This window comes from Wyeomyia smithii, chromosome 1 (genome assembly GCF_029784165.1).
Source record: "Wyeomyia smithii strain HCP4-BCI-WySm-NY-G18 chromosome 1, ASM2978416v1, whole genome shotgun sequence".
Taxonomy (NCBI): Eukaryota; Metazoa; Arthropoda; class Insecta; order Diptera; family Culicidae; genus Wyeomyia; species Wyeomyia smithii.
The window spans coordinates 84,827,560-84,852,805 of NC_073694.1; the positions used below are offsets into that span (position 1 = coordinate 84,827,560).

Sequence of the window (25,246 nt, forward strand, 5' to 3'; positions counted from 1 at the left end):
CAATATGACTCATAATCTGAACGTGATTCATCGCCAAATTTAACTAATTTTCCGAATTCTTTGTGAGCATCAAATTTAATTGCCGATAATCATACATTTTTTGACAATTCATTAGACTGCCAAATATGGATAGTCTTGTGGAGAGATATTTGCATTAGACACCTCTTAAACATAATTTTATTATATCGGTATACTGGTATTAATCGTTATTCCAATGAGTTGAGCTGCATTAATAAGCTTTTCAAAATTTATTCGTATAAATTAGGTAGCTCAGAACAAGTTTGAGTTCCAACAGTTTCACTAGTATAGCAATCATTTGAACAAAAAGAAAGAGATTCAAATTAGATTTTAAAAGATATTTGACACCAGGTGGAAACATTATTCGGCGGCTGCTGTCCGTACACATAAAATTTTGTATCAATCATTCATAATTCGTGGGTAATGTTCCCGATTTCGAACACACCGGATTTTTGATTGGGGATATTTGATGTATTTTATCTTTCTAAATCCAGTTAGGTATTTAACAGAAAGTCAAAAATTATTTTATTTGTTTTTTTCTAGCACCATTAACTTTTTTGTTTTTAATGATGTTTTCATTCGAGTTTTGGGGGATGGGTGATGATAAAAGTTGAGTTTCAACAGCAGTACCAGTTGGTAATATTTTTTTTTTCTTCATCTATAGTTTATTTGACACGGCACAAATACAATTCAATGTTTAACGGCGCCAATTATATCTGGTAGCTTACTTTCTAAAGTATCTTAATAACTAAGAGCAAATTTTTTATCCTCGCTGCCGACTACGAGCTGAAACTAAATCTAACTTAAAGCTAGAATATTTTGCATTAAAAGCACAGGTTTGCTGTTTGATGATTTTCATTGCCATAGGTAAGCAGCATATTAAATTTGTTCCGCTGCTGGGCCAAGATATTACGGACTGGCATATTGGGTTGTTTCCATCGGGCCTTGAGAGTATCGTGCGGGTCTGATTGCTGTTTCCGGATCCGGGGTCTTAACGTGTTCTTGTCGTTTGGTTGGATGTAGGCGGAAGGGGATAGGACTAAACTGGGGCGTGGATGGATTTCAGGAAAACGTATATAAGGGACATGTAGGATAGGTCATGGCTCGCCAAGACATCACGAACAGGAACAGCCGGCTGCCTACCTTCGGCCTGCAGGGAAGCTATTAATCTAGACCTGGCGTCACGGTGTACAGGGCATGACCAAACAACGTGCTCTATGTCGTGATAACCTTCACCACAGGCACAGATACCACTCTCCCCGAGCCCAACACGACGGAGATGCGCGTCAAATCTATAGTGATTGGACATAAGCCGGGACATCACGCAAATGAAATCCCGACCTACATCCAACCCCTTGAACCACGGGTTCGTCGATACCTTGGGGATTATGGAATGTAACCACCTTCCCAGTTCCCCCTTGGTCCAAGAATTTTGCCAACTGATGATCGTATTCTGACGTACAAATGCGAAAAATTCATTAAAGGCAATTGGTCTTACATAAATATCACCGTTTGTTGCGCCCACCTTAGCCAAAGAGTCCGCTTTCTCATTACCCGGTATCGAGCAGTGAGAAGGGACCCACGCTAAGGTAATCTGAGTAGATTTTTCGGATAAAGCACTCAGATGTTCCCGTATTTTCCCCAGGAAATACGGAGAGTGCTTAACATCTTTCATCGATCGGAGAGCCTCAATGGAACTGAGACTGTCCGTAAAGATGAAATAATGGTCCGTGGGCATTTTTTCGATAATCCCTAGGGTGTACTGAATTGCAGCTAATTCTGCGACGTAAACAGAAGCAGGATTATCGAGCTTATGGGAGATGGTTAAATTGTTATTGAAGATACCGAAGCCAATGGACCCATCAAGAAGTGATCCGTCAGTGTAGTACATATTGTCGCAGTTGATGTTTCGATATTTATTGGAAAAAATTTTAGGGATCTGCTGCACGCGTAAATGATCCGGGATTCCACGAGTTTCTTCTATCATGGATGTATCGAAAAACACAGTAGAATCAGAAGTATTTGATATGTCGACACGATTTGGAATATTCGAAGAAGGGTTAATATTTTGGGACATGTGATTGAAATACAATGTCATAAAACAGGTTTGAGAATTAAGTTCGATTAACCTTTCAAAATTTTCAATCACGGGACGGTTCAAGACCTCACATTTGATTAGAATACGAGAAGACAGGCTCCAGAAGCGGTTTTTCAATGGTAGTACTCCAGCTAAGATCTCCAAACTCATCGTATGGGTCGACTGCATGCAACCCAAGGCGATACGCAAACAACGATATTGTATTCGCTCCAGTTTGATCAAATGTGTGTTTGCTGCGGAGCGGAAGCAGAAACACCCGTACTCAATAACAGACAGTAGCGTTTGTTTGAGGTTTTAGTCACCGTATAATTTTATTCCCTTTGGATGGTTGATCTTTCTCGGTGAAATATACACACTATGTTTGCTTTAACATGACGTTTCGGCGTACTGTTATTCAGCCATCGTCAGATATGACAAAACAACATTCTTCTCCCACCAGTGTGGTTTGCTTACTCTAACCAAACTCTAAGCAAACCACACTGGTGGGAGAAGAATGTTGTTTTGTCATATCTGACGATGGCTGAATAACAGTACGCCGAAACGTCATGTTAAAGCAAACATAGTGTGTATATTTCACCGAGAAAGATCAACCATCCAAAGGAAATAAAGACAGTAGCGTTGTTTGGTAAAGCCTTATAAGGTCTCCTGGGTGGGCTCCCCACCATTGTCCGGTTACTGTACGAAGAAAATTCACTCTTTGTTGACATTTTTTCAGCAGATACCTCACGTGACAACCCCAGGTGCTTTTAGAGTCGAACCAGACACCAAGATATTTGTGTACCAAAGCCTGAGAAATCGTTTTACCCATTAATTGTGTTTGAAGCTGAGCAGGTTCATGCTTCCTAGAAAAAACTACTATCTCAGTCTTCTCCGGAGAGAATTCGATACCTAGCTGTAAAGCCCAAGCAGACAAATTGTCCAAGGTATCTTGCAATGGTCCTTGCAAATCGGCAGCTTTGGCTCCTGTAACAGAGATTACACTGTCGTCTGCAAGTTGTCTTATCGTGCATGAATTTGCCAGACATTCGTCGATGTCATTTACATAAAAGTTGTAAAGAAGGGGGCTTAAACATGAGCCCTGGGGAAGACCCATGTAGCTAATGCGAAAAGTTGCCAAATCGCCGTGCGTAAAATGCATGTGCTTTTCGGACAACAAATTGTGCAAAAAATTGTTCAAAATTGGAGAAAATCCTTGTCGGTGAAGTTTACCCGAAAGAATGTCAATAGAAACGGAATCAAAAGCCCCCTTAATGTCCAAGAACGCAGACGCCATTTGTTCTTTGCGAGCATACGCCAGCTGAATATCTGTTATCTGAATATCTGAAAGCAACGCAAGACAATCATTCGTCCCTTTGGCACGGCGGAAGCCAAATTGAGTATCTGATAGTAGACCATTTGATTCGACCCAATGGTCTAAACGACGGAGTATCATTTTTTCCATCAATTTCCGGATACAGGATAGCATTGCAATCGGCCTATAAGAGTTGTGATCAGAAGCTGGTTTCCCTGGTTTTTGGATGGCGATCACCTTCACTTGCCTCCAATCCTGCGGTACAATGTTTTGCTCCAGGAGCTTATTGAACAAGTTCAACAAGCGCCTCTTGGCATTGCCGGGTAGATTCTTCAACAAGTTGAATTTGATTCTATCTAACCCAGGCGCGTTATTGTTACAGGACAGGAGGGCAACTGAAAATTCTGCCATCGTAAAAGGTGATTCTATCGCGTCGTGGCCCGGAGACGCATCGCGAACAATGTTTTGCTCAGAAACAGAGTCCGGACATACTTTCCTGGCAAAATCAAATATCCACCGACTTGAAGACTCCTCGCTTTCGTTGACCGTTACGCGATTTCGCATTCTTCGGGCTGTGTTCCAAAGAGTGCTCATCGATGTCTCCCTCGACGTCTCGTTCACGAACCGACGCCAATATCCGCGTTTCTTTGCTTTAGCCAAACTTTTAAGCTTGGTATTAAGCTCCGAATACCGTAAATAGTCGCCAGGTATACCTCCCTTCTGGTAGGCCTTAAACGCGTCGGATCTTTGCGTGTAGACATCGGAGCACTCTTGGTCCCACCACGGAGTGGGAGGCCGTTCTTTGATCGTTACGCCGGGATATTTCTTCGTTTGGGCTTGCAACGCGGCGTCGAGAATCAAGCCCGCGAGGAGGTTGTATTCTTCAAGTGGTGGATGATGTTGAATCGACTCGACCGCTTTTGAAATCATTTCCTCGTATAACTTCCAATCGAAATTCCGTGTGAGGTCATACGGAATGTCAATTGGTCGCATGCGAGTCGACCCGTTATTAATTGAAATAAGAATAGGCAAATGGTCGCTACCGTGAGGATCAAGGATTACCTTCCATGTGCAATCCAACCGTAGCGACGTCGAACATTAGGATAGATCCAAAGCGCTTGGGCGCGCTGGAGGTTTCGGGATACGTGTCATTTCGCCGTTGTTTAAAATAGTCATGTCGAAGTCATCGCAAAGGTTATAGATTAAAGAGGAGCGGTTATCATTGTAAGGGGAACCCCAAGCCACGCCATGAGAGTTGAAGTCTCCCAAAATCAAACGTGGTGAGGGAAGAAGTTCTATTAAATCAAAGAGCAGCCGTTGCCCAACCTGTGCTCTGGGAGGAATATATATTGAGGCAATACAAAGCTCTTTACCTTGTATTGTCATTTGACATGCGACAACTTCGATGCCTGGAATCGAGGGGAGGTTAATACGATAGAAAGAATAGCACTTTTTAATCCCTAAAAGTACTCCTCCATATGGGGTGTCTCGATCAAGGCGAATAATATTAAAATCATGGAAGTTGAGATCAATATTTGAAGTAAGCCATGTTTCACAAAGGGAAAATGCATCGCATTTGTTTTTATTTATCAAAACTTTAAACGAATCAATTTTTGGTAAAATACTTCTACAATTCCACTGTAAGACAGAGATAGAATCCTTCATATACGCAGTTGAATTAGGCATCGAAGGATACAATCGCTGCAAGGAGGGGCCATTGGGCAGTCAACTGCTTCAAAAATGATCTAACTGTTGGGAGGAATGCTGTAAGAAAAATTTTAATTGGATCGGGTATATTGAAATTTTCAAAAATCCAGTCCACAATGTCAGAAAATTTCACTAATCCAGAGTTTGTTTCATCAACTGGATGTGCAAAGGGAACAACTGGGGTTTTAGATGTTCCTGGCAGTGCTGGGAACTCCTTCTGGGACTTTAAATTTGCAAGCCCAGGAGGAGTTTGCTTCGGTTTTTCCGCAGCACTGTTTGGTTTGTTCGTACTTTTCATTACACTTTGGGAAATCTTAGGACCTTTACGGGGAAGTTTAGGAGAAGAAACATTTTTCCTCTTCCTAGACTCCCCAGGATTGACATAAGATGTTCCCGCTGATGAATCGTCAGAATCGGTTTCATCGGAGGGCAACAGATCAAAGGGGTTCGATGTTATGGTAGAAGTGGTCACGGTCTTCTTCAGCATCTCAGCGTAAGAACGCTTTGAACGCTCCTTAAGTGACCGCTTGATTTTATCTCTGCGTTGCATGTACACCGGGCATGTGGAGAGCTCATGCTGGTTTTCCCCACAGTGAATACATTTTTCAGCATTAACACTGCAAGAATCTTCCGCATGAGTCTCTCCACACTTGCTACATCGTGCCTTATTGCAGCAGTAGGCGGCTGTGTGGCCTAACTGCTTGCAATTGGTGCAACTCATAACACGGGGTACATACAATCGCACAGGCAGACGAACCCGGTCGATCGAGACGTGGCTAGGGAGTGCAGATCCGGCAAACGTAACGCGAAGCGAGTCTGACGGAGTGTAAATTTTTTTTACCGCCGACGAGAGACATGGACCGCAATTGCTTACAATCCAAAATCTTCGCCTGTGTTTCGGTATTTTTGAAGCAACCGGTTGCGCTTTTTAGGATACACTCGACAGACAGACTCGAATCGGTTATGACACCGTCGATCTCCACGTCTCGTGCGGGTATGTAAACGCGATACTCGCGTGTGAAGAGCTCAGAGCAAGCGATAGCATTGGCCTGTGCCAGATCACTGACCACGACACGGAGCTTGTTAGGTCGGACCTTGGAAATTTCGGTCACGGCCTTGTACCCCTTCGTCAGGTCTTTTGAAATTTGCAGTATGTTTAATCGCTTTGAATTCACTCCTGCCTTTGGACGAAAATAAACAGTATAGCTGCCCTGTTGAGATCCGTCCGGGTAAAGCCTGGGGCGAGGGGGGACTGGAGAATGAACAGGGGAGGGGGTAACAGAAGGGTCAGGGTCAGGGGGGTTCGGGGATGGTGGCACGGGAGGCGAGGGATCTATATCCATCGCGCTAAATGTAGCGCACTAGCGAACTAGCGCCGACAAGAACACGTACCTCTTTACTTCTTCCTTCCAGCAGTGGTTGTCCGATCGTTCGAAGCTGCACCCAAAGCAGCCAGCAGCACCAGTACAGCAGCACCAATACAGCCACCAGCAGTGAGCCAGGTGTGAGATCACTCAGCACAGCGACACGGACTCGACTGTCAACTGATGGCCTTGAATAATACACTCTTTTGTTTGGCTATTCGTACACACGGACCGGATTGTAATAGAACGACCACTTTGCACGTCCGTTTCTGTCGAGTGTTCGACGCGGAATGAGTTGGTAATATTACACCGAATAAATATATATTGTTATACATCGGGCGTTTTGCTTAACAAAATAGATATTAAATTCATCTTCAACGATGACCAGTGGCGGCTTTGAACTTTTTCTCGCGAAATGCTTAAGAGAGATCCCTACTCTGGAGAATCGAAAAATAATAAATTTTCGTGAATTTTTGCAGATGTTCAGGGTAAGGTGGAGTATTCGGGTATTCTGGTTATTGATTAAGGTGTATTTAAAGATGTATTCTGCATGTCATGGATACAAATATAATAAGTATTACGCTGATGGCAGCGTTTTTCTCGGAACCATATTTTTTAACTGGTGGTAAGTTTTTCTCAGCATCTACCAAAGGCGGACGAAGATTGATTTGAGCTGCAGACGAAAACTTATTTTGGAGCCCCCCTTCATTTTTTTGTTTACAGTCGGGTTTTTTTTTATCCGGAGCACGTTTAAAAAACGTGTAAAAACCGCGTTAATTCGAAAATCCGCGTTAAAAACTTGATTTCAAAAATTCGCATAAAAACACGCGTTAATTTAAAAATCCGCGTAAAGTTAACCCCCAAAAAAGGTTTTAGAAAAAAAAACCGAGACGCCCTACGTACAGTATTTGAAATTATCTTCTTTGACGGTTATTTCGGATCTTTCGGAAGACGAAGAGTTTTTTTTTTTTTGACTGAGTTTTTCACTCAATTAATACTCAGAAGTTTTTGGTTTCCGACCCGCGTTAACTCGAAAATCCATGAGAATTTTTTTGAATTAGCGCGGTATCGCGTAAAAAATTAAATAAATTATAAAATTCGTATAAAAAAAAACCGCGGTAATTCAAAAATCCGCGTAAAAAAACTTCATAAGAAAGATCCGCGTAAAAAAAACCTGACTCTATATCAATAGTTATGTTCTACATCGGACCTGGATTCCGAGAGTCCGGTCCGAAGTTTCTCGGGCTTCAATGTCCGATTTAATTCCGTACTGGACCAGAACGGAGAAATTGGAAAAATCGAAACCTTTTTCGATGCCAAATGTCTTTTTTTTTCTTCATGATGCCAAATGTCTTGAAAATACCAAAAAACGATGTGACCTAGTGTTACCTCGAAAAATATTTTTGGTCAAAATCGACCTTCGTTTTTTGGGGAACCGAGGGCTTAATATGGAATGTTCTTAAACTGGCTCCTGGTCATTTGTAAATCTGGCAACCTTGCTTGTATTGTTATTGTGTTTGTTTTTGGTGTCCGTGATTTTGCTGTTTTTTAAACTGTATTAAAGCCTTTATACTCGTATAAATTAGTTTGTTGACTTGCTGCGATATCATTTTCTGTGAAGATAGTGAAGTGTAGTGCTTTACCTATTTTTTGAGTGAACTTGTTTTAAGTGATAATTGCTTTTGCTTTGCATTGACATCGGCTCTTCCCGCCCCGCGCAATTCATCTTCTCTGCTAGCGCTCTCTGTGAATAACCACTCCAAGCTGATTAGATCTTCAGTGTTTTAGTCACTGCAAGTTGCGCAACCCGTTATCAATACGCCATCAGTTATGCAATCAGCCTCTCAAAAAGCTCCCTCAGAAATGGAAAAAAACTGCTTCAAATGCTGTGAGTCTATAAAGAACTTCAACATGATGAAATGCAACTTGTGTGACTGTATGGCACACACTAAATGTATTGGTTGGGTTCGAGCGAACTTAGATTTGTCAATGGACAATCAAACTTGCTTTGGCTGTGTAACGATTGCATGCATTCTGTCGAGAATTTGAAGGCAAACAATTCTTCCGATGTTGCCGTTGCTGCTATAACTTCTGTTGCAGAATCGATCACTTGTTGCATGAATGATGTTAAAAACGAGCTTGGTCAAATTAACACATTCATCGGTTCGATTTCCGATAAGTTGTTGGCTAGTGTAACACCAGCGAATCCGCTTTCTGTTCGTAGAAATAAACGGCCTAGAGTTGTCTCACCGACTGAAACTCCCAGAAGACCGAAAATTCTATCGGATTTGATGGGTGGAACAAAATCGGCTGAAAATTGTTCCAATTTGGTAGACACAGTTTCGCAACCGACAGAAAAATGTTGGATCTATCCCTCGCGCATTGCCCCGCATGTCACTGAGGATGAGATTATAGCGCTCATTATAGAATGTGTGCCAGCGGCTCAGCCAGTTGTTCGCAAACTTGTAAAAAAAGACGCTGACATAAGGTCGTTTGCGTTCATTTCTTTCAAAGTTGGCATTGATATCCAGCTCAAAGAGGTTGCGCTGGATGCTAAGAATTGGCCAAAAGGAATTTATTTTCGTCTGTTTGAGGAACGGAATAGCGCGAAGGATTTTTGGGGACCGAATGCACCGAAATTGCCTCGTACCATACATGGAATTCAACCGACAGCTTCAGAAAGTACACACGCTACAACTCTAAATTAACCGTGAAATCATCGATGGATGTTTGTGACCAGACAACGCTATGCTTAGCCAAATCATCGCATAAAGATTTTCCCGCTTCAATCGACTTGACGAATTCCACTGACGACCAACTTGTGTTTTTAGGATCCGGCCCGGGACGCACCGAGTTAAGCAATATGGAAGCCCCTGACCCGCTCATCGCAGTCGTGCCTCTGCAGCCTGCGCTCATCAGCCGTCCCGGTCCTGTGTTTGAGTCTAGGGAAGGGGTCTTCCAGCTTGCTAGCATCGGCAAGTATTTTACTGATTTTAACGATTCAACACCTGATATTCCCGCACCTTCTAGTCATCCATCGAAAAACCAACCCGTCATCGAGACGAATCCTGGGCTACGGATTTTTTACCAGAACGTCCGCGGTCTCCGGACAAAAATAGACGACTTCTTCCTGGCCGTTACCGAATGTGAGTACGACGTCATTGTTTTGCCTGAAACGTGGCTAGACGACAACATTCACTCAGTGCAACTTTTTGGCAGCACCTTCACCGTTTATCGCTGCGATCGCAATCGAAAAAAATAGCTTTAAGACGCGTGGTGGAGGAGTTTTGATTGCTGTCTCTAACCGCTTTTGTAGCTATATTGACCCTGCTCCCGTTTGTGATACACTCGAACAGCTGTGGATTATAGTTTCGATGCCGCTTCACAAAGTCAGTGTCGGTGTTATCTATTTGCCTCCCTACCGCAAAGCTGATGTTACTGCCATCGAAAATCATGTCCAACCCATTGGATCTGTTTTGTCTTCATTAAACCGAGACGATCTCGTGCTGCTTTTTGGTGACTACAACCAATCTGGATTGGTTTGGAGCCGTATGAATAATTATATGCCAGTCATTGACTATATCCAATCGCAAATCTCAGCTGGGAGTTCTGCTTTGTTGGATGGATTCAGTCTACACCACCTATCGCAAATGAATTATGTGACTAATAGTAATGACCGTCTATTAGATTTGGCTCTGACTAATAATGATACCCTGTGTAAACTTTCTGAGGCCGATGAGCCGTTAGTTCCCTTAGACTCCAACCACCCTGCGCTGGCTATCACTGTCCAGCAAATGTTACCCGTTCAATTTGAGGATTGTGCAACCGAACAAAGTTTAGATTTCCGCAGAGCTGACTTCGACACTTTAAGTACTTTGATCTCCCAAATTAATTGGCAGTTTTTGGAAAACGAGCCTTCCCTCGATGATGCAATCAGTTATTTTAACGACACGATAAAGAACACACTTTTTCACTGTGTCCCTCCTCGCCGGCCGGTACCAAAACCTCCATGGTCCAACACTCGCTTGCGGCAGCTTAAACGACAGCGGTCGTCGGCACTGCGCAAGTATTGCAAAACGCGAAACCCGTCAATGAAACAAGAATTCAATCTTGCTAGTAATTCCTATCGATTTTATAATCGCTACCTGTACAGACGATATACTGTGCGCATGCAGAACAGTCTAAGACGAAATCCACGGCGTTTTTGGTCGTTCGTCAACAGCAAAAGGAAAGAAGAAGGCCTACCAAAAAAACTGTTTTTGGGCGATCGTCAAGCTAACACGGCATCTGAGAAGTGCGCCTTGTTTGCTCAACACTTTCAACAGATTTTTCGCAGCTCTACGGCCAGGGCTGCAGAGATTGGCTCAGCTTTAGATGGTATCCCCAGAGACGTCATTGACTTTAGCTCATTCATAATAACTAACCGCCAAGTGGAAGCTGCAATCGACAAAATGAATCTTTCTTTCGCTCCTGGGCCTGATGGCATTCCTTCTTGCGTCCTGAAAAAGTGTAAAGCTGTGTTCGTACGTCCACTAAGCTTGCTATTCAACTTGTCGCTTCGACGATGTGTTTTTCCTACCAGCTGGAAATTATCGATTATGTTCCCTGTGCACAAAAAAGGTGACAAACGAAATGTGCAGAACTACAAAGGCATAACTTCTCTCTGCGCTTGCTCAAAAGTATTTGAGATAATAATATATGATGCACTTTTCGCTAGCTGCAAGCAATATATCACGATCGATCAGCACGGTTTTTTTCCAATGCGCTCTACTGCTACCAACCTCGTGCAGTTCACTGCAATATGTTTACAAAATATGACCGAAGGTGCTCAAATCGATGCGGTTTATACTGATTTGAAAGCTGCATTTGACTGCGTCGTCCATGGTATCCTGCTCGCTAAGATGGAAAAACTTGGATTGGCCCCTGCTCTTGTACAATGGCTGAGGTCGTATTTGGTTAATCGTACACTTTACGTAAAGATTGGATCACAGCATTCTTCTAATTTTTCGAATGTATCAGGCGTTCCGCAGGGCAGTAATTTAGGACCACTGCTCTTTGCACTGTATATAAATGACGCATCTCTAATATTGCCATACAATTGCCGTATGTTTTTTGCAGATGATGTTAAGTTGTACAAGATAATACGAAATACTGTAGACTGTCTCGAACTCCAGCGACTAGTTGACCTTTTTATAAAGTGGTGCCCCAAAAATCAATTGACAATTAGTATTCAGAAATGTTGTGTGATTCCGTTCCATAGGAAAAATAATCCGGAAACGTTCAGCTATACAATGGTTGGCCAAACTCTGGCAAGAGTTAACCAGGTTCGTGACTTGGGAGTAACGTTGGATGCAGCTCTGTCCTTCAGGCCACACTACAATGAGATTATAGCAAAGGCGAATCGACAACTTGGTTTTATTTTCAAGATAGCCGCGGAATTTCATGATCCACTGTGCCTTCGATCATTATATTATTCCTTGGTGCGATCTGTTCTGGAAACTAATTCCGTAGTGTGGTGTCCATATAACGCAAACTGGATTGCCAGAATCGAATCAGTGCAACGGAAATTTGTACGGTACGCCCTACGTTTTCTTCCGTGGCGAGATCCGCAGCAGCTACCGGCATATTCTGATCGCTGCCAGCTTTTAGGCATGGAAACACTGCAACAAAGACGTTTCAATTCACAGGCTTTATTTGTGTTCAAAATTTTAACTGGTGGAACCGATGCCCCGAGAACTTTAGAGCAGTTACATCTGTATGCTCCGGAGAGGCCATTACGGCGAAGAAATTTTCTTTCGCTACCGCATCGTTCTGCGTCATATGGGCAACACGATCCCATCCGTTCTATGTCAGCTAGCTTCAACGTTGTAGCAGATCTAGCCGACTTCAACATCTCGGTACTAACGTTCAAGCATATTCTCCGTAGACGACAGGCCTAAATGTTTTAGAAGTGCACTATATTGTTTGTGAACATTAAGTAGTAATAAGTAGTTTATTTTATCATTAAGACCACCAATGTGTCAGATGATTCAAAACCAACAATAAACAATAAACAATTAACAAATCTCGTTCCAAACCAGATGTAATTTATTGTAATGTTCGATAGGTATTGTGAAGTTCTGTTAGCTACTTAGGAAGCACCCAGCGCTGCTACTGCAAAACACGTCTTACCTTGGTGACCGATGAAGATAGAATGGCCCGTGTCACGGTGGCTTGCGTAGCTCATGGCCAGCTGAGCAGAGTACAATCACATCGAGCTTTCCACAATATTGAACTAGCGGAAGTTCAGCACATATTACACTGTGGTTTATTCAGCCCACACAGGTATCTTTCATTAGAGTTGTTTGTGGCTAACCAAAATTAAAATGTAACCAATCGGAGTACAGTGTGCTAGAAGGTAATTTTTATTTTTCCAAATTTTTTCACATGTTTAAGCTTCGCTATAGTTTAGAAAGCTAATCAAATAAACTTTATTGAATATATCTTTTGTTCTTTAAATTATATATTTCATCATAATATCCTAATAATTTATAAAAGCGTTAATAATGTTTAATTTAAGTCTTTTGAATTATTTCAATTATATTGTGGTTGGAAAGATAAAATATGTAATGTTTGCTTGAAAAACCAAGCGTTAATAAGCAAGCAGAACAGAAATCTAATAATGACAAACCTCGACAGTCTATAATTTTGAGAATTTGCTAGAACGCCGACAAGCTTATACCAACATTATATTATCTGTAATCAATTTTGAAGATCACTAGAACTAAGCATGGCCTGTTGACAATTGGCGTTTTTTCCAAGTGCTATTATGTAAAACTTTTATTATAAATCTTAAAATACTCGCTACTTGCTAAATCAGTTCAGCAGTTAAAAAATAATTAACAAAATATGAAATAGTTGAATTAAGAACAAATTCAGTTGACACAAAGAAACTTGACGAAAGAGTTTTCAGTTCAGTCGATCAAGGCTAAGTTTTGTGCAGCTCTAATGATCAAGAGATCATTAATTTTAAAAATCATGATCAACTACGTGAGAGTAAAAAACAGCAGATCTAATTAATTATTGACAAGGTGTTTATTCTACAAAGGAACTTGTTTGGCAAATTTACAACGATTTTTGCAAGTTTTAATTTCTACGAAGTGCACTGATTTTAGTAAATGCAATTCAATGAGTAAATATACTTATTTTTCGCAACTAAGTACAAGTCAGACTCGATTATCCGGAATTTTAATTTTTTGATGTTCGTTGATTTTTATTTCGAAATCTTACCTTTACCATCACTTCTGGTACATTTGTTACAATTTATGTCACTTTTTTGGACACATGTTTGGTACATGACCAAATTAAGTGAAAATAATCAATGTTCAATTTATTTTTGTTGCTTCTCAAGATTTTACTCCCTTTTGCTTCAGAAATAATTCCTGGTTACGCCACAGCATCATATAAGTGAATTCACAACAAAACTAGTTCTGTATTGTTTTAATTCAATCAAGACTTCATGATTTATTTTCATTAAAATAACACTTGCTCAAAAAAAATGAAAAATTGACAACTTTCATTCCCAAACTTTGGACGGATCAGAACGGAGCCAATCGCACCGGATTTAAAACAGACCGGAAAGAGCTTGTTCCGATTCTCGATCGAACTGGACCGAAATCCGGACGCAAATTATCGTTCCAATATCGCACATATTGAACAGTTGAGAGCGTTTTTTATTGACTCGATAAGCAAGCCTGAAAAAATACTAAATTTGCCGAAAATTTAACGTATTATTGTGGTTTGAATTTTAGTTTTTTTAATCTTTTCGGAGTTTGGCGCCCTCCAATAATTGACGAGCAGGAGACCACCTGCTTTGTCGCCATAATCCGTCCCTGGCATCTACTGAACCGATTTGGCTGAAGCTTTTTATCAGCATGTAAAAATGGATAGATTAATTTGTTACATAGCCATATAAATAACTGGAGATTGACGAACAGCAAACAGTTGATTGGTGGAATCAAAAGATGCATTTGTAAAGTCAACGTCAACATAAGAAAGCTTCGTCGGAAGGCCGGTTACGGACCTTTTTCAAATATTCAATATTTTGCATATTGCTGCCGGACAAACGTCGCAACCCATATGGAAAATTTTGAAGATCTGTACAAGAGTATCGAAAATATTCACGTCACTTGATTGTTAAACGTTACCTTATTGATTCACGAATTAAATATAAACACAATAAAAAACAACAAAAACGTAAAATATAAATAAAAATGAATAAAATAAAATAGAGTTGAGGTTGTTTCTGGGTTAAAAGTAAACAAATCAAAATACATTTCAACACTTTTTCTACATTTTGCAATTACATCAAAAATAAATACAAGGTATATTGGTATATTGTTTATTGAAAAGATAAACAAAACGCTTGCAGTGCAACCAATATCACTTCGTTTTTTGTTACCGTATATCTAACAATGTTTTCTAGTTTTGTTATATTTTAAGTCTAGATAGCGTTGAAACTATGCGAAAACAATTTTAATATTCATACTACAGAGTCAATCCATTTAAAAATGTTGTACATTGATTTTTATAATCAATTCAAAATTAATTGGAAGTGTCATTGACGACACGATTGTCAATCTAGTCGCACTGCGCATAACACCACATTTGCGCATGTGCTGGGTAAATGTTGTCATAACAACGCATTGACGCATGCGCTTTGTTGAGGCGGATTCTGTGCTCTGATCAATCCTTTTTTCTACCGAACACAAAAATATTAGTCATTCAATTTCATCTTATCCGTTTTGTGCGAGACTTCGTACACCGTTCGTCTCTCCGAACTAGCGCGCTCAATTTCGTTTTCCGATTGCAAAATTAAACGAACGGGCATTACGATCATCTCTTTTCCTCTCTCGTGTAGAATCCTCGCTCATCTGTTCGCACTACTTTATGACGATTTGTTTCACATTTTCCTTTTGTTCAATATCTATTGATTTTTAGTGGCAATGAACGACCGGAAAATAAATCATTGATCGGCAGTCGCTGTATGCTTCTGATGCGTATATTCTGTTACAGCGTTAAAAAGTACAGCCGTAAAAATACTGGTGCGTCCTGCGCTGCGAAGGCAACTCGCTCTGCCGAAGGTTAATGTACAGCTCTACTCAGGCTGTACATTAATCTACGGCAAGGCGAGTCTATCGCTGCGTACGACTGGCTGTCCGAACGTTCAGAACTGCGATCAATGACTGGTTTTCAGTCGCTGTATCGAATTATTTGTTATGTGCAAAGAGCAACCATGGGATCGGTACGCTGCCACAGATGCTACACACCTGGGAGGGAGAAACGAATACTACACTCAAAACAGAGAACACGCACATGCGTTGTGTTGTGATAGCGTGTAAAATAAATCTTCTTGCTGTAACGCATGAATGACTCAAACGAAGTTTTCAGTAACATCAGAAATTCGCGTTGAGGGTGTTGCTGATATTTGTTTGATTTTTGCGTGCGAAAAAGAAGGAAGGAAATATTTTTGCTTTTGTCATCACGCATATTTTGACAATTACATATGAGAGCTCACATAAGTGCGAACAGCCTTCAAAATCTATTTGAATTGTATATGATCGAGCGAGAGAGTTTTAAAACCGGCTTCTCCGAAACTGCGGTCGCTATCGTTAGAAAAATAATCGTCACACGAGAGAAAGAGAAAAACTTTTTTTTCGTTCGACCGATCATTTCTGCCGTTCAAATCAAACGAAAATAGCATGTGCATTCATCGCAGTCACAATCAAATTTCGATCCCTTCTCAAGCACTGATTCTGGCCCACGAATGCGCGAATTTCTTTATTCAACTGGGTCAGTGCAGATCTACCCAAGAAAAAAAAAGACATTGCGATTTACTACGCATGTAAGAAAGAGATGCCAGATAGTTGTTTACGAATTAAGCCCATGCGGTGATGGACTAAATTGACTCTTCGCAATTAAATAAAGCGTAGAGAATCGTAGTAAAAAAGCTCAGCAGAATCAATAGTAAGTCCAATTTATTTTGATTTTAATGAGATGTTCATTTTGTAATGTTGTGTTCAAAGCCACAACCGCAAATTTGACGTAGAACTACATAAAGCTGTTGTTACAATAGCTTGCATTATTGCATTCGAGAACGATTACAAAAGATGTGTTCAATAATTATGATGGATTATCTTGTATTAACATGTTTATGTCTATAACTATCACCCATCATTTTGGGTGTTTTCCAGAAACCGAAAATCACCATTTTGGATTTGGCGCCTGGTATTCGGTATTCGGTATTGCGGAAACCGGATATCACCATCTTGAGTTTTAAAATGGCATCTGGATTAGATTTCCAATCTCTGGGTATCATATCGATTCCGGAATGATCCTTTTTGGCTGTTTTCCAGCATCCTAACGTTACAATTTCAGATTTAAAAATAGCATCTGTAGTCAATTTTTAGCCTTCGTGCAATACCTATATTTGGGGGTATTTGGTAGTTTCCAGTAGCCAGATATCGTCATCTTGACTTGCAAAAAGCCGTCTGGATTTGTTCTCCGGTCTCCGGGCATCATCTTGACCACCGGAAACCATCATATTGGATTTCAAAATGGTCATTGCATCCGCAAACATGAGTTTTGACGAGCGTAGACGGGTACACAGGTCATTTACGAACAAAAAAAACTAAAGGTCCCAAATGGCTGCCTTGAGGTACACCTGAGGGTTGTATTTCCACATTGCAAAGTAAATCTTTCAATTTTTTTATGCATATTGGTTAGTTTCAGAGCAGTAAACCTGTTGAACGACGATTTTATACTTTTAGATGATTTTTTAACGTCGTGCGCATTTAAGGGTTAAAAATATTTTGATTTCGTTCGTATACTACATATCCAACTGTTTCTTCGAATTTAGAGCCATCGGTGTAAATAAATCGGTAGTCTCTGTTCTCTGCGCAGATTGCCAGGAACTGTGAAATATACGTAGTAGGATTAGTGTGAGACTTTTCGAAATGCATTAGGGAGGTATCAAACTGAGGAACTGTGGCACTCCATGGTGGGGATTCCATCCAACTACGAATAATGGGCTTCTGCAGTATTATTCCGTATTTATCAAAGCACTCTAGACAGCACTGGTAAAAAGGTTTGTAGTTCAGGGTGAAACTGTATGGGGTGTGATTTTTTTGTAAGATTTGGACCACTGCACAGTGGTACGAGAGCTCAAAAACATGAACTTAATAGATTTGCTCGGGACGAACGTTCAAAGTGATTTCGTAGAGTCATTATGATATTATTTCATTCTATGCGGGTTTCGTCTGCTAGTTTTTGCTTTTTTGTGTTCTTGGTGTTTACAAAATATGATGCTTTTTTAACATTTTCTTGACAATAACTCGGTTTGTGTGGAAGTTATCTTTATTGCGTCTTCTGCAAAGTTGTGTGATTCAATAATATAAAAATATCTATAATCTACAGTTTTTTGTATATTTGAAAAAAAAAACTAATTTTAAAGACAAATCTAATATGAAACGTTATACATCCAAATCAAGAAGAGTTAGAAAAAATTGTCTTCGGCAAAGTTTTTTGTAAGAACTTTATCTATAACTTTGCTAAAGAAACCATTTCTCTAAAATGTAAGACTAAAAAGTTAGATTTTGCAGCGCCACTAGCGGTTGAGTTTCAAACTAATACTTTTTGTCATGATTTGAGCCTTTTTATATACTAAATATCTTCGGATGATAGTATGTCAATAAAACCATTATTTGGAGAGCAAATGAATCAATTTCACGTTTTTGAGCTCTCGTACCACTGCGGTCGCACCATTATTTTGATCTTTTGTGGTATACCTCTTCTTTAGTCTTGGTACTCGTGGCAAACATATCACTATTGATGGAAGTGATCGTCGTTGTCATGTTGCACCCAATCTCCCTATTTGGCACTGAATTTCGTATGAAATTGATAACCTCATTAGGATTTGCAGAACAGACCTCGAAAGGCTCTAAAGTTCCTTTTTCAAAGGCTCTCATTCTGCGCTGTATTAGTGCACTGCAGTGGTAGAGCAAATGTTCTGCGGTTTCACATTCGAACCCGCAGAGTCGAAAAATTTCGTCATTTGACTGACCAATTTGTTTCAGGTGATACTTACTTGGACAGTGTCCTAGTAATTGTTCTTGGAGGGGTGTGACTATCGATTAAGTTGATGAAAGGTTTGTGCAGTGGGTGGTCTGTAACCGAGAATATTTTGAGCCCCAACGTCATCGTTTGAATATCTTGGCGAAAGTTTAGTCACATTATTCCAGAGTCAACGTGAGGCTTTCTGCAGGGCTTGTGCGAAAAGCTCCTGTAGCTTAACGAATACCTGTATGTTGGACAAAGTCTAGCTGTCTGAGTAAAGATTTATTGGCTGTGCTATACAAATAACTTCCATACAGGGGCGGACGAAGGCTGATTTGAGCTGCAGGCGAAGGCTGATTTTGCCGCCCCCCCCCCTCTAATTTTTATTTTATATGAAACGCATTTTCTATAGACTCGAAAATTTGATTAGACAGCATGTGTTGTGTTAACAATTCAAAAATGAACATTTCATGCTTTCAATGTTGAAAATTTTTTTATCGTTTCCGACATATCAATTTCTTGAAGCACCTGCCTTTCTATCGATATTATCGCCAAGCCACACAAACGTTCTTGCGGCATGGTCGATCGTAGTTACGTCTTTATAAGTTCTAATTTTGAGAAACTTCTCTTGCCACTTGTTACTTACTTAATTTACTTTTAAGGCGACAGACCGATTATCAATCCAGTGCCGAATCCAGAATACGTCGCCATGTCACTCGGTCTTGGGCTGCGAAGTCGACGACCTCTATCGGGATTCCTGCTAAATATAGCCTTCGCTCGACGCTCATCCGGCATTCTCGCTACATGCCCAGCCCACTGAAGCCTGCCGTGTTTTATCCGCTTGACTATATCCGCCGACTTGTATGCCTGGTACACTTCATGGTTCATGCGTCTGCGCCAAACACCATTTTCTAGTTTGCCGCCAAGGATTGAACGCAAAATCCTACGCTCAAAAACACCAAGAGCTCACCGATCGGCCTCTTTCAGCGTCCATGATTCATGGCCGTAGAGAGCCACCGGAAGAATCAGTGTTTTATAGAGTGCAAGTTTAGTACGGATTTGCAGACTGCGGGACCTTAGCTGGTTACGTAGTCCGTAAAAGGCCCTGTTTGTGGCTGCTATCCGCCTCTTTATCTCACGGCTAACCTCGTTGTCACATGTCACTAATGTTCCCAGGTAAATTAATTCGTCGACTACTTCAAATGTTTCCCCATCTAGCACCACCGCAGCACCAACCTCCAACGGACTACCACGCACTCTACCAGCCACCATGTATTTCGTTTAGGCAGAGTTTATGACAAGCCCCAATCTCGCAGCTTCTTGCCTGAGAGGTCCGAAGGCCTCTTCCACTGCTCTGCGATTAATACCAATAATGTCGATATCATCCGCAAAACCTAGAAGCATGTGCGATTTCGTAATGATGGTGCCGCTTCTCTGCACACCAGCCTTCCGTATAGCACCTTCCAATGCGATGTTGAACAATAAGTTCGACAGCCCATCACCCTGCTTCAAACCATCCAACGTCACGAAAGGGTCCGATATCTCACCGGTTATCCTGACGCTTGATGTAAAACCTTCAAGGGTGGCACGTATCAGCCTAATCAGCTTTGTTGGGAAGCCATGTTCGAGCATGATCCGCCACAACTCATTTCTCTTAACTGAATCGTGCGCTGCCCTGAAGTCTATGAACAGATGGTGCGTCTGCAAGTTGAATTCTCGAAATTTTATCGAGGATTTGTCGCAAGGTAAACATTTGGTCCGTCGTGGAGCGTCCCCCTCGAAAACCGCATTGGTACTCGCCAACAAAGGTCTCCTGCAACGGCCTCAGTCTGTGGAACAGGATGCGGGAGAGAATTTTGTACACGGTATTGAGAAGAGTTATGCCCCGATTATTGCTACAGTCCAGGCGATGACCTTTTTTTGTAGATCGGGCATATGAGACCCTCCAACCAGTCCGAGGGCAATTCTTCATCAGACCACACTCTCAGTATGATCCGATGGATGGCACGATACAGCTGTTCGCTTCCGACTTTGAAGAGTTCGGCGGGAATGCCGTCCTTCCCAGCTGCCTTGGAGTTTCTCAGCTCTTCCACTGCTTTCTTCACCTCGTCCATGGATGGTGGATCCACAGCTTGACCATCATCCTCAATAGTCATCCTGCTCCTTTCGACTCCACTGTTTCCCTCACCGTTCAACAGCACACTGAAGTGTTCCTTCCAACGCCTGGCCACCTCTGTTTTATCGGTTATCAGGTTCCCCTCCCTATCGTTGCACATGACAGGAGCTGACACGTTTCGATTCCTAATTCCGTTGACCTTCTTGTAGAAGCTCCTCGCATCGTGCCTGGAGAAGCAACCTTCCGCCTCCGCAAGAAGACGCTCCCAATGCTGTCGTTTCTTCCGGCGATGGAGTCTCTTTTCAGCGGCTCTAGTATCTCGATATCTACCCACGCTCTGACGAGTCACAGCCGTGGCCAACATGTTACCCCTGGCGCGGTTCTTCTCCTCCGTCACTCGCTGGCACTCAGCGTCAAACCACTCATTGGACGCAGCTGCCGCAGTTGTACCCAACACTTCTCGCGCTGTAGTGCTGATCGAACTGTGGATGTGTCTCCTGCGCTTTCATTGTATGTCTTTTCCAGGAGCTCAAAGAACACCACTTGTTACACTAATGGGTAAAGTGAGTAAAATTCTCAAAGATACAAAAACATTTGAAAAAGTATCAATCAGTTGATTTTTTGTGATGTAGTTTAACGCATTCATTGAAGTCGTCTCAGCTGGCAATAAGGTGATAAACTAACAAGTTCTTGGTGCATTTCATGTCCATCGATGTCACACTCTTTCTTGTGTGTGAGGATTTTCTGTAAATGTAGACAACTTTTCTCTAACTGATCTGTACTACAACCCATTAAACTGTGAATATCATACAAGAAGCTGAAATTGTCACTGTGATTTTTCATTAACTGGAATCGATCATCGAACGATGCAATAGCTACATCCAATACAGAATAGAAGAAATTCACTTTGAAAGAGAATTTTTTCGATGTAATTGGTTCATCTGACTGTTCGTATGCAAACTGTTTCTTTATCATTCTCGGCCGAATTCGTGTTTCTGTTTGAAACTCCGGATTTACTTCTAAAGCATCAGTAATGACGCTATTCAAGCCTTCATTTCTCATATTTTTGAAAAAGTTTTAAACGCTGCCTATCAAGTCTATAGTGTTTTCGAGACTGCTATTTATTTTTTGAAGGTACTTACTCACTAAATTGATTTTGAACAAAATTGAATGCCAAGCTACTAAACTGCATAAGAATTTGATTTTTTTAATTTTTTTTTGCTAGGCTTTTTGCAGTATTTCTTGCAAACGCATCTTGCTTCAGACACTCGATTGCTTCATATAGGGCATAATAAATTTCTCCTATATTAAACCTCAAGGGAGTGACAGCATCAATTCGACTTTCCCAACGCGTTCCACTCAGAGGCTTCACCGTAAGAGAAGTAATGTGTTTTTTGAACGATGAGTTGAAGCAGAAAAGAAGTTGAAAATTTCTTGCACGACACTGAAAAAGTCTACTGCATCAAAACATGACTTGGCACCATTGCTAACAACAACATTGGTTGCTGCATGGAACGGATTAATTTTTACAAAAATTGATTTTTACAAAAAAAGTTTAAGATAATTAGTTTAAGAGATTATGACAGATCTCGACGTTTCATGCATTTATAAGACCATTTTTTCCAATATCGAACATTTTACGAACTACCTGTGCATTTTTTATCGGCCGAAAAAGTGAAATTTTGACCGCTTCGAGGCACCACTTTTCGAAGTCCGACTGAGCTGAAATTTTGCAAGAAGACTGTGGCATGTGGAGTGTTAGTACAACGTTAGTACATGAAAATGTGGATGGTCGCGTCGCACGTGAATAGAAATCCTGCTAGAGAGAGAAAAAATTTCCTCGTCGCTTAAAAAATAAGCACACGCATTAGCCGTCTGTTTGCCGCCCCTTGATGATTGACGAGCAGGCGACCGCCTGCTTCGCCTACGCGTTAATCCGCCCCTGCTTCCATAGTCTAGGTTAGATAGAATGAGAGACTTATACAAAGTCAACGGGATTTTTCGACGAGATCCTCATTGAGTGTGTGAAAGCGTTCTTAATATTTTCATTGCGTTGTTTGTATTTATCATCAAATTTTTAATGTGCGAGATGTAAACGAACAGTCAGTTCGTTTGGGGCCGTTCCAAAACCACGTGGTCAAGAAGAAGGGGTCGGGGGGGTTTGTCAAAAGACTACGAAAGACCACGCACGGGAATCGGGGGGTTAACGAAATGACCACGTGGTCTTTTTTCCTGACATATAATTTATTGTTGTCACCAATTCAAGAATGAAGCTTTTGCATTTTAGAAATATAGAATGCACTGAAAATTTAATAATAAAAATGTAAAAAATTTAAGCGAATTGTTGGCACTGGATGAATGAAAAGACCCCGTGGATCATTCCGAGTTGTGCTCTCGTCGTGATCGGTAGCAATTTCATTTCGATCTCGATAGTGCCGACCAGTAATCCGCCTTCAAGGTCACCGTGCATTGTATTGCGTGTGCACTGCTTCTCGTTGCCGTCGTCGCTGTTGAAAACAGCAAAAACAAGGAAGAAAAAAACAACAATAGCCCGTGCGTTGTGTCGCTACTTGGAGAAATCCAGTACCCGGCGCACGGCTGTTTGGCTGTATTGGTGCTGCTGTGTGGCTGAAACGGCTGCAGTTTTTTTTTTCTCTCAATTTATCTTTGGATCGTTGTCTAACAATTTTTTTTACTTTTGTCTTTGCAAGATTATATTCACGAAGAATCTTATCATTCATGTGAGAGTTGAAATTTTTCAAAGCCTTTCTGCGTTCTTTAATACAATCAGCAACATGCTGGTTCCACCAAGGAGGCTTAAAACGTTTTATGGTACTAGAAGTTTTACGAATAGTCTCTAAAGCCGAATTGATAATAGATTCTGTAATGTGTTGGACCTGTTCCAGAGCGCTAGTTGGTTTATTCTGGCAAATATCATTTGTTACAAGGTATTGAAAATTTTCTTAATCAGTGATCTTTCCAGAGGTGTAATAACAACTGGAAAGTGGTCACTAGAGCAGATATCATCGTGAACATTCCTAGTGAAAATTGTCGACATTATTGGACTACCGAACGTAAGATCAATGAAGGAATATGTATTGTGGGTGAGGCTATAGTGGGTCGGAGTACCATCATTAAGACAATTCAGATCAAGCTCTTCCAAAATTTCTTCTAGACTTTCGCCTCTTTTATTGCTTGTGCTGCTACCCCAACATATACGTTGTGTGCGTTACTATCAGTGGCTACTAGAAAAGGATGAGGGAGCTGAGTAATCAGCTGTTGGATCTCTGTTTTGAGAATATTCTCATTTGGTGGCAAATAAACATTGCATAGAGTAAATTCTATTGGATAGGATAGTTTTACTGCGATTGCCTGCAAATTTGTGTTTGTTGCCAGTACTTCAACTGCAAAACCATTTCGAATGCAAATTGCGGCACCACCAGATGCTCTCGCATGAACACTGTCGTCTGTGTGAAATATTTGGAAATCGTTGAGAGAAACACAAGTATCTTTAAAGTGGGACTCTTGAATGCTTATAGCATACGGATTATATCTAGATATTAATAGTTTTAGTTCTAGAAAGTGATGGAAAAACCCGTTACAATTCCATTGCAGTAGTGTGAAGGCGAATAAAAAATATGTAAGCATTTTGAGAGTCAGTAAAGGTAAACTAATTAAATCCATTCTCTAAACATTGAGGTTTTAATTGCTTGAGAAATAAAACTTGAAATACCAGCTCCGTCATCAAAAAGAATATTTTCTGTTGTTTCATTGAAATTTTGGTCATTTATAACTAAACACGTTGGGGGAGAGTTTTCCAAACGTATCTCCTCCTCTGTACCTACTTCTATTCTATTATTGGGTTTACTGTTTTGATTTTTCTTACCTTAATTATTTATTTTCTCGTTACTATCGGGGTTGTCATCAGCAAACTCTTCATTGGTGATAGCAGATGAATCTTCCAGTAGTTCATCCGTTGAAGCGTGGTGATCAGTCGATAACCTTGGTGAATTGGTGGTGGTGGTGTTTTTATCTGTTCCTTGCTTGTTCTCTCGTAGTACTTATTGACAATAGCAATGGGCGATCTTCGAAAAAAAATCGATTCTCCTGCATCGATTAATCAAGATTAATAAAATCGATATATAAAAAAATCGAGCCTGAAAAATCGATTTAACAAAAAATCGATTTTTGTTTGGTATAAGCTTTTTACGACCTTTTTTGGCTATATTTATGGAGATTTTGTTTTGTTTGCGTTTTCTGGTTTATCAATCATGTTCAACGAGTTTTCGTTTACAACATCTACTAACGATACGGCTTTTTTAGTTTATTGCCATCTTCTTTTACCGCGTGTACTCTTTTGGCGGTTTTTTCCACTAAGAGTTTTCGTTGTCGCTCATCCCATAGACCATTTCACGAGACGTTTGTGAACTTGATTCATGAACGAAATTTTGACAGAAAGTTTGGAACCGCTGACATAATGCACGTGAAAGCATCATCAACATCAGCAGGATCCGTGACACCTGTCAGTTCGTAAAATGGTCTATTGTTTAGGATGCACT

At 40.9% G+C, this 25,246-nt stretch overlaps 1 protein-coding gene across 2 annotated transcripts in view; it reads right to left on the reverse strand.

Moving 5' to 3' along the window:
- LOC129717851 (scoloptoxin SSD976) overlaps positions 1–24,734 on the reverse strand; it is a 152,342-nt gene extending 127,608 nt beyond the window's left edge. Inside the window, exon 1 of one of the 2 annotated variants that reach the window (XM_055668057.1) lies at positions 24,574–24,734. The gene's annotated coding sequence lies outside the window, so the exon portion shown is untranslated. Of the gene's footprint in view, positions 1–12,649; positions 12,767–24,573 lie in introns of those variants that run through there. The other variant, XM_055668063.1, reaches the window with a different exon arrangement.
- Between the last annotated feature and the right edge of the window lie 512 nt (positions 24,735–25,246).